The sequence below is a fragment of the Schistocerca nitens genome, chromosome 10 (assembly GCF_023898315.1).
Source record: "Schistocerca nitens isolate TAMUIC-IGC-003100 chromosome 10, iqSchNite1.1, whole genome shotgun sequence".
NCBI lineage: Eukaryota > Metazoa > Arthropoda > Insecta > Orthoptera > Acrididae > Schistocerca > Schistocerca nitens.
The window spans coordinates 167,830,699-167,847,897 of NC_064623.1; positions in this window are offsets into that span (position 1 = coordinate 167,830,699).

A 17,199-nucleotide genomic window follows, 5' to 3' on the forward strand; every position below is an offset into this window, starting at 1 on the left:
TGTCTCTGTAAGTATTTTTGTTTGTCGCTGACCAGGAAAACTGCACTCTTAGTTGACGTTTATGGATTCGGTTGAGTTGCTAGATACATTTTGTTATAATGTTATAATACACACTTTCACGACCAAGGGACAGACAAGGAGTTCAATAGACTCCATTATCCATAAAATTTAAGTAATAATAGTCACTATCGTTCATATGTAAATATTGCCACTATCCTTCAACTTTTAAGTTAAAAGTATGTATAGACATTGATAAGATTTCGAAGTGATGCAAAGACTGGCAGCTTGCTTCAAATGTTCAATGTAAAATTGTACACCTCACAACAACAACAAAAATAGTATCCTATGAATATCAGCGACTCACAGTAGGTATCTGTGGCTCATACAAATACTTTCGCATAACACTTAGGGACATGAAGTGGAACGATTACATATGCTCAGTCGTGGGTAAAGAAGGGAGCAGACTTCGGTTGATCGGTAGAATACTAGAAAAATGCAGTCAATCTACAGAGCAGACCACTCGTGTGACCCATCTTAGAATACTGTTCAAGTCTGTGGGAAACATACCAAATAGGACTAACAGGAGAAATTGGAAGAATACAGAGAAGGGCAGCATGGATGATCACAGGTCAACCGACGAACAGTGCCACTGAGACCCTGACTGGCAGTCTCTTGAAGATTCACGCAAACTACTCCGAGAAAGTTTCAAGAACCAGCCTTAAATGATGACTCTGGGGATATACCGGGTGATCAAAAAGTCAGTCTAAATATGAAAACTGAATAAATCACAAAATAATGTAGATAGAGAGGTACAAATTGACACACATGCTTCGAATGACATGGGGTTTTATTAGAACCAAAAAAATACAAAAGTTCGCAAAATGTCCGACAGATGGAGCTTCATCTGATCAGAATAGCAATAATTAGCATTACAAAGTAAGCCAAATCAAAGACGATGTTCTTTACAGGCTCAATATGTCCACCATCACTCCTCAACAACAGCTGTAGTCGAGGAATAATGTTGTGAACAGCACTGTAAAGCATGTCCCGAGTTATGGTGAGGCATTGGCGCCGGATGTTACCTTTCAGTATCCCTAGAGATGTCGGTCGATCACGATACACTTGCGACTTCAGGTAACCCCAAAGCCAATAATCGCACGGATTGAGGTCTGGGGACCTGGCAGGCCAAGCATGACGAAAGTGGCGGCTGAGCACACGATCATCACCAAACGATGCGCGCAAGAGATCTTTCACACGTCTAGCAATTCAACTTTTTTTTGTTCTAATAAAATGCCATGTCATTACAAGCATGTGTGCCAATTTTTACCTCTCTATCTACATTATTCCGTGGTGTATTAAGTTTTGAAATTTATACTGACTTTTTGATCACCCGGTAGTACAACCCCTCCCCCCTTAGGGATCGTGAGGACAAGGTTAGATTGCCGGCCGCGGTGGCCGTGCGGTTCTGGCGCTGCAGTCCGGAACTGCGGGGCTGCTACGGTCGCAGGTTCGAATCCTGCCTCGGGCATGGGTGTGTGTGATGTCCTTAGGTTAGTTAGGTTTAAGTAGTTCTAAGTTCTAGGGGACTGATGACCTAAGATGTTAAGTCCCATAGTGCTCAGAGCCATTTGACAAGGTTAGATTATTACAGCACGCACAGAGGCATTTAAACATTTTTACCGCGCTCCAAAGCCCTAATAACTCGTGCAGTAGGACATATTGTCTACAGTGCACTTCACAGTGGTTCGCAGAGTGTAGATGTAGATGTAGCTGTAGATTACTGCGGATATTGGCAGATATACACTTTCAGTGCATGTTAGCTCCTATGAGAGTTTTATCCACGAAGTATTTATTACAACGTATACCCGCGAAAGATGAAATGGGAGATAAGATAGTGCGTGAAGAGTTCGACAGAGCACTAAATCAAAACAAGGCTCCGGGAGTAGACAACATTCCATTAGAACTACTGACAGCCTTGGGAGAGCCAGTCCTGACAAAACCCTACCATCTGGTGAGCAAAATGTATGAGACAAGCGAAATACCCTCAGACATCAAGAAGAATATAATAATTCCAAACCCAAAGAAAGCAGGTGTTGACAGATGTGAAAATTACCGCACTAACGCGAATTCCTTACAGACGAATGGAAAAACTGGTAGAAGCCGACCTCGGGGAAGAACAGTTTGGATTCCGTAGAAATATTGGAACACATTAACCTACGGCTTATCTTAGAAGCTAGAATAAGAAAAGGCAAACCTACGTTTATAGGATTTGTAGGCTTACAGAAAGCTTTTGACAATGTTGACTGGAATACTCTCTTTCAAATTCTGAAGGTGGCAGGGGTAAAATACAAAGAGCGAAAGGCTATTTACAATTTGTACTGAAACCAGATGGCAGTTATAAGAGTCGAGGGGCACGAAAGAGAAGCAGTGGTTGGGAAGGGAGTGTGACAGGGTTGTAGCGTCTCCCCAATGTTATTCAATCTGTATATTGAGCAAGCAGTAAAGGAAATGAAAGAAAAATTCGGAGTAGGTATTAAAATCCATGGAGAAGAGCAGTGAACAGAATGGACAGTGTCATGATAGGGGGGAATAAGATGAACATCAACAAAAGCAAAACGAGTATAATGAAATTTAGTCGAATTAAATCGGGTGATGCTGAGGGAATTAGATTGGGAAATGAGACACTTAAAGTAGTAAAGGAATTTTGCTATTTGGGGAGCAAAATAACTGATGATGATAGAAATAGAGAGGATATAAAATGTAGACTGGCAATGGCTAGGAAAGCGTTTCTGAAGAAGAGAAATTTGTTAACATCGAGTATAGATTTAAATGTCAGGAAGTCATTTCTGAAAGTATTTGTATGGAGTGTAGTCATGTATGGAAGTGAAACATGGACGATAAATAGTTTAGACAAGAAGAGAATAGAAGCTTTCGAAATGTGGTGCTAGAGAAGAATGCTGAAGATTAGATGGGTAGATCACATAAATAATGAGGAGGTCTTTAACAGAATTGGGTATAAGAGGAGTTTGTGGCACAACTTGACAAGAAGAAGGGACAGGTTGGTAGGACATGTTCTGAGGCATCAAGGAATCACCTATTTAGTATTGGAGGGCAGCGTGGAGGGTAAAAACCGTAAAGGGAGGGCAAGAGATGAATACACTAAACAGATTGAGAAGGATGTAGGTTGCAGTAGGTACTGGGAGATGAAGCAGCTTGCACAGGATGGAGTAGCATGGAGAGCTGCATCAGACCAGTCTCAAGACTGAAGACCACAACAACTACAACATAAGCGCAGACTATCTACAGTAGATTCGTGCGACAAGTACGAGACCACTACTACATGTAACGTACCAGTGACGGCGATTTCTGATCCCGGGCCGAGTACAATGGCAGCTGTCATATCGAGAGATATGGCGCGCTCCCCTGGCCGCTGGCCGCTATCAATGTCCGACGAGCGCCGTATTTGCTGGGAGCGAGGGGAGTGACGTCTCCAACACACACACACACACACACAGAAAGGCGACGGCGGGTAGGCAGGGATGTAGTGGGAAGCAGCAACTGCAGCCGATTGTAGCTCCCCCACAGCCCACAGCTAGTTGCAGCTGCCGCTCCGATTAGCTTCCCCCGACACACACACACACACAGGGGGACTATTACCGGCCAGTTAGCACACACTCTGCTCCCTATTCCTGCTACCCGCGACACAGCCGTGTGCGCCGACCAGAAAAACGGGGTCGTTGTCACGCGAGACACACCACTCTCTCTCCCTCTCTCTCTCTCTTTCTCTCTCTCACACACACAAACACACACACACACACACACACACACACACACACACACAAACAGCGCCCACGGGATCAAAAGAGGAATCCATTCTCTCTTCAAACAAATGTCCTGACCTACATCTAATAAAGCCGGTCCTCACACCACAACGTGTGTGATGAAATATCTCACACGTCCCCTGACTGCGACACAACACAGTCGGATTAAATTAACGGAGGCTGCTAAAGGAAAAATGGCTCTGAGCACCATGGGACTTAACATCGCAGGTCATCAGTCCCCTAGAACTTAGAACTACTTAAACCTAACTAACCTAAGGACATCACACACATCCATGCCCGAGGCAGGATTCGAACCTACGACCGTAGCGGTCGTGCGGTTCCAGACTGAAGCGCCTACAACCGCTCTGCCACTCCGGCCGGCGCTGCTAAAGGAGGTCGAAAAGGTGCCGAGACTGGACCGTAATGGGCAGAATTAGCAACAGCCCATTGCTGCGTTGAGGACCACCCTGGACACGCCCCCATTACATCTTTCGATTATTCTGGGATGCCAAAAGTGATGGGATGCCTCCTATTAATGTGTCGGACCTGCGTTTTGCAGCAGCAGCTGCGTGTGGCATGCTCTCAACAAGTCGGTGGAAGTCCTCTGCAGAAATACACTACTCGCCATTAAAATTGCTACACCACGAAGATGACATGCTACAGATGCGAAATTTAACCGACACGAAGAAGATGCTGTTATATGCAAATGATTAGCTATTCCGAGCATTCAAACAAGGTTGGCGCCGATGCCAACACCTACAACGTGCTGACACGAGGAAAGTTTCCAACCGATTTCTCATACACGAACAGCAGTTGACCGGCGTTGCCTGGTGAAACGTTGTTGTGATGCCTCGTGTAAGGAGGAGAAATGCGTACCATCACGTTTCCGACTTTGATAAAGGTCGGATTGTAGCCTATCGCGATTGCGGTTTATCGTATCGCGACATTGCTGCTTGCGTTGGTCGAGATCCAATGACTGTTAGCAGAATATAGAATCGGTGGGTTCAGGAGGGTAATACGGAACGCCGTGCTGGAGCCCAACGGCCTCGTATCACTAGCAGTCGAGATGACAGGCATCTTATCCGCACGGCTGTAACGGATCGTGCAATCACGTCTCGATCCCTGAGTCAACAGATGGGGACATTTGCAAGACAACTATCTCCACGAACAGTTCGATGACGTTTGCAGCAGCATGGACTATCAGCTCAGAGACTGTGGCTGCGGTTACCGTTGACGCTGCATCACAGACAGGAGCGCCTGCGATGGTGTACTCAATTGCGAACCTGGGTGCACGAACGGGAAAACGTCATTTTTTTCGGACGAATCCAGGTTCTGTTTACAGCATCACGTTGGTCGCATCGGTGTTTGGCGACATCGCGGTGAACCCAAATTGGAAGCGTGTATTCCTCATCGCCATACTGGCGTATCACCCGGCGTGATGGTATGGGGTGCCATTCGTTACGCGTGTCGGTCACCTCTTGTTCGCATTGACGGCACTTTGAACAGTGGACGTTACATTTCAGATGTGTTACGACCCGTGGCTCTACCCTTATTCGATCCCTGCGAAACCCTACATTTCAGCAGGATAATGCACGACCGCACGTTGCAGGTCCTGTACGGGCCTTTCTGGATACAGAAAATGTTCGACTGCTGCCCTGGCCAACACGATACCCTTCGCTATGTACCGTACGATGTCTTGGAAGGTATGTGCGCAGAGATATACGAGGCGTGTTCAATAAGTAATGCAACTTTTTTTTAGTGGCTTGGCTTTATTTAGGATTCCAATACAGAATATTATTCCCCACTCTTTTGGCTAAAAAAACTCTGTTTTTCAACGTAATCTCTGTTCAATGCGACGACCTTACGCCACCTTAGTGGCAGGGTCTTTACGCCCACATGTCACATGGTACCAGTCCACTGGCCGACGTCGGAGACAACGCCCTGCTGCATCAGTAAACTCCCACTCATCCACAGACAGCTTCCTGCGGAGTGCATCCTTCACTGCGACAAACAGACGGAAACCAGTCCAATAAAGTTTTGTGAGCTGCTCTCGGGTGCGCAGACTTGTGTTGAGGCCTTCCGTTGCCTCGGAATTGGGCCGGCCGGGGCGCGGGAGATAGGGACAGGTTTGCGCGATACAGTCACAATGATGTCAGACTCCACACCCAACGACTCACCGTGCTTTTGTTCACTGCCAGGTGTCCACATACATTCTGCAAGAGCCTGTCCAAAGAACCTCGATACGCACCTCCGTTACAGACGCCATTTTAAAGGCTACGTACAGAGCCACAACCTATCGGAACGTCATGAAACTATAGGGGCTGAAGCGGGAATATTGCGCAGTGTACCGTAACAAATTCTCCATTTTCTCCGACCAAAATTGGCCGAGGGAGAAATATGTTTCATTACAGGGAGCGAAAGGCTATTTACAATTTGTACAGAAACCAGATGGCAGTTATAAGAGTCGAGGGGCATGAAAGGGAAGCAGTGGTTGGGAAGGGAGTGAGACAGGGTTGTAGCCTCTCCCCGATGTTATTCAGTCTGTATATTGAGCAAGCAGTAAAGGAAACAAAAGAAAAATTCGGAGTAGGTATTAAAATCCATGGAGAAGAAATAAAAATGTTGAGGTTCGCCGATGACATTGTAATTCTGTCAGAGACAGCAAAAGACTTGGAAGAGCAGTTGAACGGAATGGACAGTGTCTTGAAAGGAGGATATAAGATGAACATCAACAAAAGCAAAACGAGGATAATGGAATGTAGTCGAATTAAGTCGGGTGATTCTGAGGGAACTAGACTAGGAAATGAGACACTTAAAGTAGTAAAGGAGTTTTGCTATTTGGGGAGCAAAATAGCTGATGATGGTCGAAGTGGAGAGGATATAAAATTGTAGACTGGCAATGGCAAGGAAAGCGTTTCTGAAGAAGATAAATTTGTTAACATGGAGTATTGATTTAAGTGTTAGGAAGTCGTTTCTGAAAGTATTTGTATGGAAGTGAAACATGGACGATAACTAGTTTGGACAAGAAGAGAATAGAAGCTTTCGAAATGTGGTGCTACAGAAGAATGCTGAAGATTAGATGGGTAGATCACGTAACTAATGAGGAGGTATTGAATAGAATTGGGGAGAAGAGGAGTTTGTGGCAAAACTTGACAAGAAGAAGGGATCGGTTGGTAGGACATGTTCTGAGGCATCAAGGGATCACAAATTTGGCATTGGAGGGCAGCGTGGTGGGTAAAAATCGTAGAGGGAGTCCAAGAGATGAATACACCAAGCAGATTCAGAAGGATGTAGGTTGAAGTAAGTACTGGGAGATGAAGAAGCTTGCACAGGATAGAGTAGCATGGAGAGCTGCATCAAACCAGTCTCAGGACTGAAGACAACAACAACACTTATTGATCTCCCCTAATAGATGTACAATAAGGGATGGCTAGACGATAATTTCCAACTGTTCCAGTGAGGTTTTCTGTGTGACAACAAGAACCAGGAAGCAGAGGAAGAAAGAACCACGATACTGTTGTGATGACACACTGGTTAACTGATGGGTCGAAGACAGACAAAAGTGCTGGAGCCGGAGTACGTGGAGTAAAGTCTAGACAGGAGTGCACAGTCTTTCTACGGAAATTGGCTACGGTATTCCACGTTGTGATATTTACTGTCACAGTGTGCGCGGAGGAGAATCTACGCAGTATCATAAACATCTGTACTCGTTCAAAGAGGCACGCACTCTGATATCTATATCAGACCTTGCAACGGGATTAAAGATCGGTGCAGAACGCCATTAAAGTCTTGTTGAAAATGGTTCAAATGGCTCTAAGCACTGTGGGACTTTACATCTAAGGCAGTGTGCGATTTGCAGGGGGGGGGGATTTCCCCCCCTCTGCATCAGACCATCCCCTCCTCTGGTTTTAGTTTATGCATCCCAACCTAGGATGTTTATTTGCCACGCACTGGAGTAAAGCTTTACATATAATTTAAATTTGTGGAGCCGAACACTGAAAGTTTTTAATAAGTGTTACTAATAATATTATTAATATGTTTCAGTTTTCTATCATCAGAATAAGTACAGCTTTTCACAAATGTGCCTCTACTTTTTGAATTCCCCTCGTATACCTGTATATAGATGATTTTGTAAATAAGCTTTACCTATAATGTACTTTTATAGATATAACAAGGGATGGCTTTTCTGATAGTGCATACGCTTGAATAGTGAGTTTCGGCATTAACATCTATTTATAAGTAGCTGTTTAACCATGAGTAACGCCACGGTCCAAGCTAGTAACATATATAATTCTACTAACCCCCTAAGACATCCCCCCCCCCCCCCCCCACTGGTAAAAGCACAAATCGCACCCTGAATTCTGAGGGCATCAGTCCCCTAGACGTAGAAATGCTTAAACCTAACTAACCTAAGGACAGCACACACATCCATGCCGGGGGCAGGATTCGAACCTACGACCGTAGCAGCAGCGTAGTTCCGGACTGAAGCGCCTAGAACCGCTCGGCCACAGCGGCCGGCGAAACTGTTGTGAGCCAGGGGTGAACCAGCTGTGGGTCCCAAATCACTCGGGAGTCAGTGATAACGAACAAGATGATAGCGCCAACAACTGTACTGGACAGGAAGCTGTCCTGTCCGTGAGGTGATTATAAAACCCAAAATATGTAGGTGGATCTACGAAGCAGTACGTATAACATTGTGACAAACTCAAAAACAAAACCGTGGGCAAGTTAATGATCGCGAAACCATGTTTAAATACAAGTTCTGTAATCATTCATGAAAGGAATTGAATTCATCGCTTACTAAATGTTCGATATCATGTGGTAAAACTTCGGCTTACAGAATGACGATTTAATTTTATCATTTCCTTACTACTTCTGGTTTGGCCAATGACATCATATTTTAGTGATTGACATTATGTTGTTTATTTTCGATCTGTAGGTAATAAATCGGTTATTATCTGTGGCAAAGCATCAAAATCGTAAATAGAAATAAATGAATGTGTTATTAAGCCATAAATGTTGCGTGTGCTTTTTGTCGCTTGTGTTAATTTTAAATCATTTGTGTACACATTTTTAATTATATCTTTGTCTAATAGCGAGTCGCCAACTGCCGTTTTCTCTGCAATTGATTCATACCCTGCACTGTGTGGATCAACTGAGGTACAGGACAGAAATTCTGCGTTTGTCGTTTTTTTCGTCTTCGCTACAACCAGCATCCTGTTCTCCTGAAGTAAGGTTTCAAATTCACATTTATCGCTTTTTCCTCCATCGCTAATACTAGCATCATATTTTTCAGTTGACCTTAAGAACAGGATACAAACTTTACGTTTATCACATTTTTAGCCTTCGCTATTACTAGTACCCATATAGATCAACTGAAGTAGAGGATACAACGAATATATATATATGTCAGCTGAGGTATTACAGGCTAATGTTCCCTTTTTTTTTTCCTACCACTAGCACTAGTATCCTATCCTTCAGTTGACGTACATAGATCAACTGAAAAATAGTATACTCGGACTCTTTCTACTACGGAAAAAGCGATAAATGTTACACTATGTTCGAAATATGGATATACGTGTTATATATCCACGATCTGATACATTTCTTTGCTTGCCAACATTCGTCTATGTCTTTGCAGTGCATCGCTTATGGTAACTCGTGATGTCATTTTCCGAAGCCAGCGGTTTGTATCGCATTGTTCTGAATGTATCGCTTACTAAATGTTCGTTATTTATGCGGTAAAACTTCGGCTTATAGAATGACGTTTTAATTTGTTATTTCTTTGCTACTGGCTCTATTCGCTAACCATTTTACACACATTATCGACGTATATCACTGAAGGTGTCTACAAAATTGTGCGAGTGATCGACACAGTTTAGAAGAAAATCTAACTTTTCAAAAAAATAAACATTAATCATTATAATTACCATAGTACTTCGTACAGAAATATAAGGTAACTATAAATGTATTTATCAATATTTTACATAGATTATCGTATGTAATGGAACTGTTGTTACTATTTCCGTTTATTTCATCCTCCCGAACGTCGATAGGTTGCGTCTTGCGTCTTGAACGATAAAGGTTATACGTGCTTAACGTCAGATATGTAATACATGATCTCAGTTGTGAGCTAATCAAGATGCTTTATATACGGGAGTTCGATTCTTTAAGGAATCCTGAATGGAGGTCTACTGGGGAAATGTAGCACCTCAGAGATTCTGGAATTCACTTTCTGGTACTGGGCTTGTCTTGCAAAGGGCAGTTGAGATTAAATTTGAACGTGACCTTATGAATAGAGACGGAGGGTTTTGCTTATATTCTGCTTCGAATACTGCTGTCCCCGTGGTCAATCAACAGAGGGACGCAGTTATTGCTAAATGCTTGTCCGTTGATAGTTAATATTTACTATCCATATCTTCTTCCTTTGTTCACAATTTGGTTGCATGGTGAGGGTATCCTTTTGTGTACGTTTCTGTGTGTGCCGTATCTTCGCCGGCCTTTTCCGGCTATCGAGGACGTAAATTTCCTTGCACAACCCTCGCTCATTGCATTTGTGCCTCGGAAATGACGAAGTGTGGACCTGTCGAAACATCGGCGGTTGTCGAAGACACCACCGCACAGCATTCACGTAATATGTTTGTGCAGTCCATTTAGATTCGTAGTTGTGACGTAGTGTTTGCTTTATTATTTTTTCGTTTACGCTTCGTTTGATTCGATTAGGAAATTGCAATACATACAGCAATTAACCGAGGACTTAGGTAGGAATCGTGGCTGGCCGCGTCAAACCAGTCAGAAGACTGATGACTCAAAATAAATAAATAAAATAAAAAAGTGCTCACTTGAGCAAACTCATTTCTGCACCCGACTTATTTTCATTTGTCAGCGACTGAAGGAGAAAAATAATATTGAAATTTTCTGATAGATTAATACCTTGTGATGGACTTATTTCTTTCTTCTTTGAACTATTAATAAACTTAATACGCTGATAATGTAGAAGCAGCATACAGTTACTGAACACGGGCTGAGATAATTTTTATGTTCATTGCTTTTGGCTAGTTTGAGTTGGAATTTAGACGGTTAAATTTTACTTGAGTGTCTTTTCTGGGCTTTTTATTCACTTTCCGAGACATGTCCACTAATTTTTGATTAGTTTCTTTTCTTTTCTCTTCTTTTCATTAATCCTTCATTGGCTAGCAACTATTCTAGTAACTAAGCTATCCAAGAACGACTCAGCGCCTCCACGGCTTTAATTCCACCAGTACCTTATCTGATACCTTCCAAAGTTCTCCTGTGCTTAGAAGATAGGATATTGCGCAGAACTAGCTTATCCACAACCAGTGTTTTCGCTTCCAGAATGAATAGCTTCTGGAATCCAAAAAAATACTCTTGTTCTGGTAGCAGTTGTAGCAAACCAGAAGCGCGCCCGCACTTCGTACCTGACTTTGCTCAGTACAGTTGATAAAATTTTGGTGCTCTGTATGATATTTACGCTACAAGCTTTTACAGAAAGCAGAAAAAGTATGGACAACATGTTGCAGATTTGGAAAGATTAAAGATTTCAAATCAGAGAAAGGAGGTAACAAATTTCTTATATTACATTGTAATGCATTCAGAACACGGCGAACCTGCGACACACGACTTATATAATCAACAAACAGCCTTTTTTAGTCATTTCATTCACATTCGCTGATATTAAAATTTTGTAAATCGTTCGTTGTGGCTGCGGCACACGAAATGCCTTACTGAAAATTACGGTCGTTTGCTGCCTCAGGATGCAGTCGTAGATGGCTTACAATTGATTCCCTCTTTCTGGCAAGTTGCGGAACAAATTTCTTTTTTCTCAAATTCGAGTAGTTCATTTTCATTTGTTATTCGATCTATCCGCATAATTTACAACATTCTTCCGTAGTACTGTGCTCTTCTTCTGTGAACTGCCAATCGTTCAGTTGCACTGACGTACAAGGCTTTACTCCAAAAAAATATTTTCAGAAAATATTTTCTACCTCTTAAACTTACGTTCGATGTTAACAATTTGGAAATGCTTTTCTCGCTGTTGCCAGTTTGCATTTTATGTAATCTACTTACTCCATCACTTTTCCACTACTTTTAGTATCATATTTGGCAGTCTAATTCCCTCGGCATCTCCTGATTTATTTCGACCGTATCCCGCTACCTTCGTTTTACTTTTGTTGATGTTCATATTATAACCTCTTTTCAAGACACTGCCCACATCCTTCGTCTTGTCTTGTAAGTCCTTTGCCGCCTCTGGCAGAATTACAGTCATTTTGCCCTCTCTGAGTACGCGAGTCGAAGAGAAATGGAAAATGGCTCTGAGAACTACGGGACTCAACTGCTGTGGTCATACGTCCCCTAGAACTTAGAACTACTTAAACCTAACTTACCTAAGGACAGCACACAACACCCAGCCATCACGAGGCAGAGAAAATCCCTGACCCCGCCGGGAATCGAACCCGGGAACCCGGGCGTGGGAAGCGAGAACGCTACCGCACGACCACGAGATGCGGGCGAAGAGAAATGGAAACTGCTATAATTGGTATGACGATCTCTCTGCCATGCAGCACTGTACAGTAGCTTGCGAGCCGTTCGTGCAGCTTTATGTAGACGACGGCTCGCACAGAGATGTACAAGGAGTAATCCTTCCGGCACTCTAACCATAACATTTTGCACGAAAAAAGTACTCTTTGCCACGTTCCTCAGTGATTCACGTAGCATGAATATATGCACTGGGCTGCATGCTTTCATTGCTATTCTGTGCCTTGCTGCTCAAAGAAGCAATGAAAAACATGAAACAGAATTATGGAAGTGAAATAAAAGTGCTCTCAAGAGAAACATATACCAATTCTAACTTTTTCAACCGAATCAGCCGTTCGCAGCAGATGTACAAGACAAAGCCTGAATCTGAAGGGACCTCCCCCCGAATACGACTCCAGCCTCTTCACCTTTCCGCCGCCGCCATGTTTAGCGTTGAACAGACAAAGTACGCCATGTTGCAATAGTATTAAGATTTTGTGAGAGAAAACTGCAATGGAAATCTATTTTAATAAGGATACAAACAGTCGTAGATGCCCTTTTAATTGATCCCCTCCTTTTCACCAAGTTCTGGCGCAAATTTCTTTTTTCCCTGATTCGCATAGTACTTCTTTATTTGATATTCGATCTATACATATAATTTCCAACGTTCCTCTGTGGTACTACATTTCAAAAGTTTCTGAGCTCTTCTTCTTTGAACTTCTAATCGTCTACGTTTTACTTACGTAAAATGCTACAGTCCAACAAATGTCTTCAGAAAAAGAGTTCCTAACTTTAAAACTTAAGTTCGATCTTAAGAATTTGGTAATGCTTTTCTCACTATTGCCAGCCTGCATTTTATACAATCTACTTCCTCAATCGCTGCTTATTTTGCTTGTGCAACAAATGACCGTTTTATGTTTGGATGATATTTAATCATAGCATACACACAGTGGATCATGAAATACAGAAATAACTATGGTTTAACGTGAATGCGTTCTTTTTCTCTGAAACTGAATAAAAATTCTTTTCTATCAGTAAAGTGGATGTCTTTTAACAAACAGCCACCTTTCGTAACCGACGATTTCTAATGGTTCTTTATCGCAGTCTAATGTCGCATTTTTTATTACACTGATATCGGTTTCGTTCAAGTGCAGAACGTCTTCAGAATAAATAAATGGCATGATAAGTGTGCTCGTTTGTAACTAATCTAATACCCATATGTTATAAGTACAGCATTGTATCCTATATCGTAGTAGTTTTATTTAATAGAATGTGGAAATTTCATTAGTTGCTATCCTTAGTGAAAGTCAGTAATAATTACAGGAACTTTTGAACGAAACCGTCTCATCAGCATAGGATATGCAGTAGCAGAAATGAGAACAGCGATGTGCTTAGCACCAAAATTGAGAACGAAGTCACTGAATTCTGCTTCCTAGCAAGCAAATTAACACCTGACGGATAGAGCAACAAGGATATAAGAAGCATATTATCACAGACAACGAGGGCATTCCTCGCTAAAAAAAAGTCTGCTGGTATCAAAAATCGGCATTAATTTGAGGAACAAATTTCTGGGAATGCACTTTTGAGTCACAGAATTGTGTGGAAGTGAGTCAGGGGCTGTGTGGAAATAAGAACAAAATCGAAGCATTTGACGTGTGGCACTAGAGAAGTAGGATGAAAATGAAATGGACTGATAAGGTAATAAATCAGGAGGTTCTGCGCAGAATGAGCGACGGGAGCAACGTTTCGAGAACACCGCCTAGAGAAAGTGATAGGTTATAGTAACTGTGTTAAGACACAAGTGAATAATACCGAAAATTGAAGTTCCGATGATTACGATTAATTTTACAACGAGGTCAATGAAACTTACAAAATTCGGAAGGTTCTTTGTCACACATGTGCACAAAGAAAAAATCATGTATGTATGTGGTAAAAGGAAGTAGATGCTTTCATATTCATAACTGTGATGATACTTCTCTATAACGCATTAAAATCTCCAATTCGCGAACACTGAAAAAGTCTTACCCTGCACTCCGACAAGGTGTTACGGTAGAAATGACACGTTAAAGTAACAGCGTTTCGTTGGACCACATTCTAGAGACGTTCATGCTTAAATGGTTCCTTTGCAGTAACGCACGCATACCGGCTGCTACAATGAGACACCTGTTAGGACGATGAAGTTGTCAGCAGTGGAAATCAAAATATCGTTCTAACAAAGTCTGCAAATAACGTTGTATATTGGCGTCGTTATTCAGCTTACTTTTCTGCACTGACAGACACAATATTTGTGTAGACAAAGTAATAGGAAAACTGAGCACGTTGATAATGATTAGTATATTGTTGTTTTGAAAAATACATTTAAATGTTCACTGAACGTAATCCCAAGTAATTTTAAGAGTTAGAACTGTGTTTTGATAAATTTACTGAGAAGATTTTGTAATGCAGATCATTTCGCATTTGAGATCGCTTTATACAATGCAACGACATTCATATTGTGTTGTCCTATTTATTTTTCAACGCACTTTATCAAGGACTCTCTTCAAAAATCGAACAATTAAAGAGAAATCTCAAAATTAATTCAATAATATTCATAGTTATAATGCATCATTTGCTATGGGTCAGTTCTATGGCTAAAATTTCAGACAATGTTTTGCGAGGAGAATATCGCTCACATAGGTCCACTGACTCAGCTGGTCGGATTTCGACCACAGGCGATACTAGTTCTAGTAAATGTGTGTAGATTTGTAGTTGACTGGGTGGCATGAAAAGTCATACGGCAGGTAAAGAATGAACTTGTTGATCACATGCATGATGCGTTTCGGAATTATTTCCATCTTCAGAAATCCAAGTGGAAAGGTAGCACAAGGACAGATCGACGCGTGTAAGGGAATGACTTCCATGGTACTAGAGGCAACTGTAGCGGGTGAAAACTGTTGGGGATGACACAGATAGGAATACATCCAACAAATAATCGGAGACATTGTTTGTAAGGTCAGTATGATCTCTGGTGAAGATCTACTTTGGTCATGCAACAAATGACTGTTTTATGTTTCGATGATATTTGTCCATTCATTCTCTGTGTTGTATTTTTGTATGATGAGCTTTTTTATTTTCATAAATTGAGATAACATTGTTCTTCTCGTTTGTATCTAGCAGAATTTTATCGAAATTTGTCGCCGTACCTTTGTTTCGTAAGTAAGCTAATACAACCACTCAAAAATTAGTCATAGCAAATATTATATATATTTGTGACAGATGTTCGACAGACACCACTTAAAGAGCACAGCGAGAAACTAATACCGAAAATAAACAAGAAATGGTTGGCACGGTATTATGTTTGTCATGTAATTAATGTAAGTTGCGGGTAAGCACGACATACAAAAAATATCAGTAAAAATTTTTCTGTGTCAACTACGAATTACGAGTTGCAGATGTATAGCTCCATAGGCATTCGTCTAGGACCGGATCGACTGTAATTAGAGAAGGAAGAAGAATTTGGGAGATACGACAGAGATTAGAATATGTAATACAGGTTGTTAACGAATATGGGTGTCTGCGAAGAAATGAAAACTGTGTAAAATTGAGAGGAGTTCTCCGAAGGACATTCTGAATGCTGTGTTGCTGTCGGAAGCGACCGACTATTACGGGAGAACCGCCTTATCGTAGCCGAGCCACTACTATCGCGTATTGGGCAGATAGCGGTGTCGTTTAAAGATCCAGGGCGGAGAGCTTCCTGCGGAAAAAAATGCGCGATGCACCAGAAAAGGAACAGACGAGATACACAGACCTGGGGGGAAAATAACAATATCGCGAAGCGGTACGCTTGTTGCTGCTTCCAAGTAAATGATTGCAGTCAGTCGGTGATAGCCGAGTGAAAGAGCTGGCGAACACTATTTTGTAGACGTTGACCTGTCGTCAGCAAATTAAATTAGGATGGTCAGAATGAAACTGGGTCGGAAAATACACTCTAAGACAAAAAAGGCGACGCATCACAGAGGAAGTGTCCGAATGGGACGGAAATCGTTAGATGCGATGTACTTGCACAGACAAACAAATGATTGCTGTTTCAGAAAACTTGGATGATTTATTCAAGAGAATAGGTTTGTTTATAAATAAATCTTCTGCTACCAGTCACGATTTATCTTTATTTTACTTTTCGCACTGCGCGTTTCGGGAAATGATTTCCCATTTTCAAATGCGTTCTTTGTGTGTATCAAGCCATTTCTATTGATGTTGTCAGTGTGTGAGAGTTTGCTTCATTTCCTCGACTTTTTTCTTATGGTCCATTTGTGCAGAGTCTCACACACACTAAACATTACACGTAACTAGTGTGGGAGAGACTCTGCAAAAATGATTATTCAAGAGAATAGGTTTGTTTATAAATAAATCTTCTGCTACCAGTCACGATTTATCTTTATTTTACTTTTCACACGACGCGTTTCGGGAAATGATTCCCCTTTTTCAAGTGCGGTTTTTTTTGTGTATTAAGCCATTTCTATTGATGTTGTCAGTGTGTGCCGTGTTACCTCTAGGTAGGCGTGGTACATACCTATCGGGCGTTACCTCATTTAGATTGCTCTGTTTGCGTTTACGATCATTGCCTTATTAAATTCGCCTGTTAAGCAGAAGCTATGAACTATCTATAAAACTGAGAGAGGATATATATAAAGGCATTTAACCTACAGAACATTATCTCCCTGCGTGTTACCTAAACATAAACAGTATACAGTATTGATACCAAAACTGAAACCGTCAATGTTTAATACAGTCTTTATTCGAAAATTGTTGATTTGTAATGTGAAAAAGGGGCGTTGGAATAAAAATTTAAAAAATGCAGACTTAT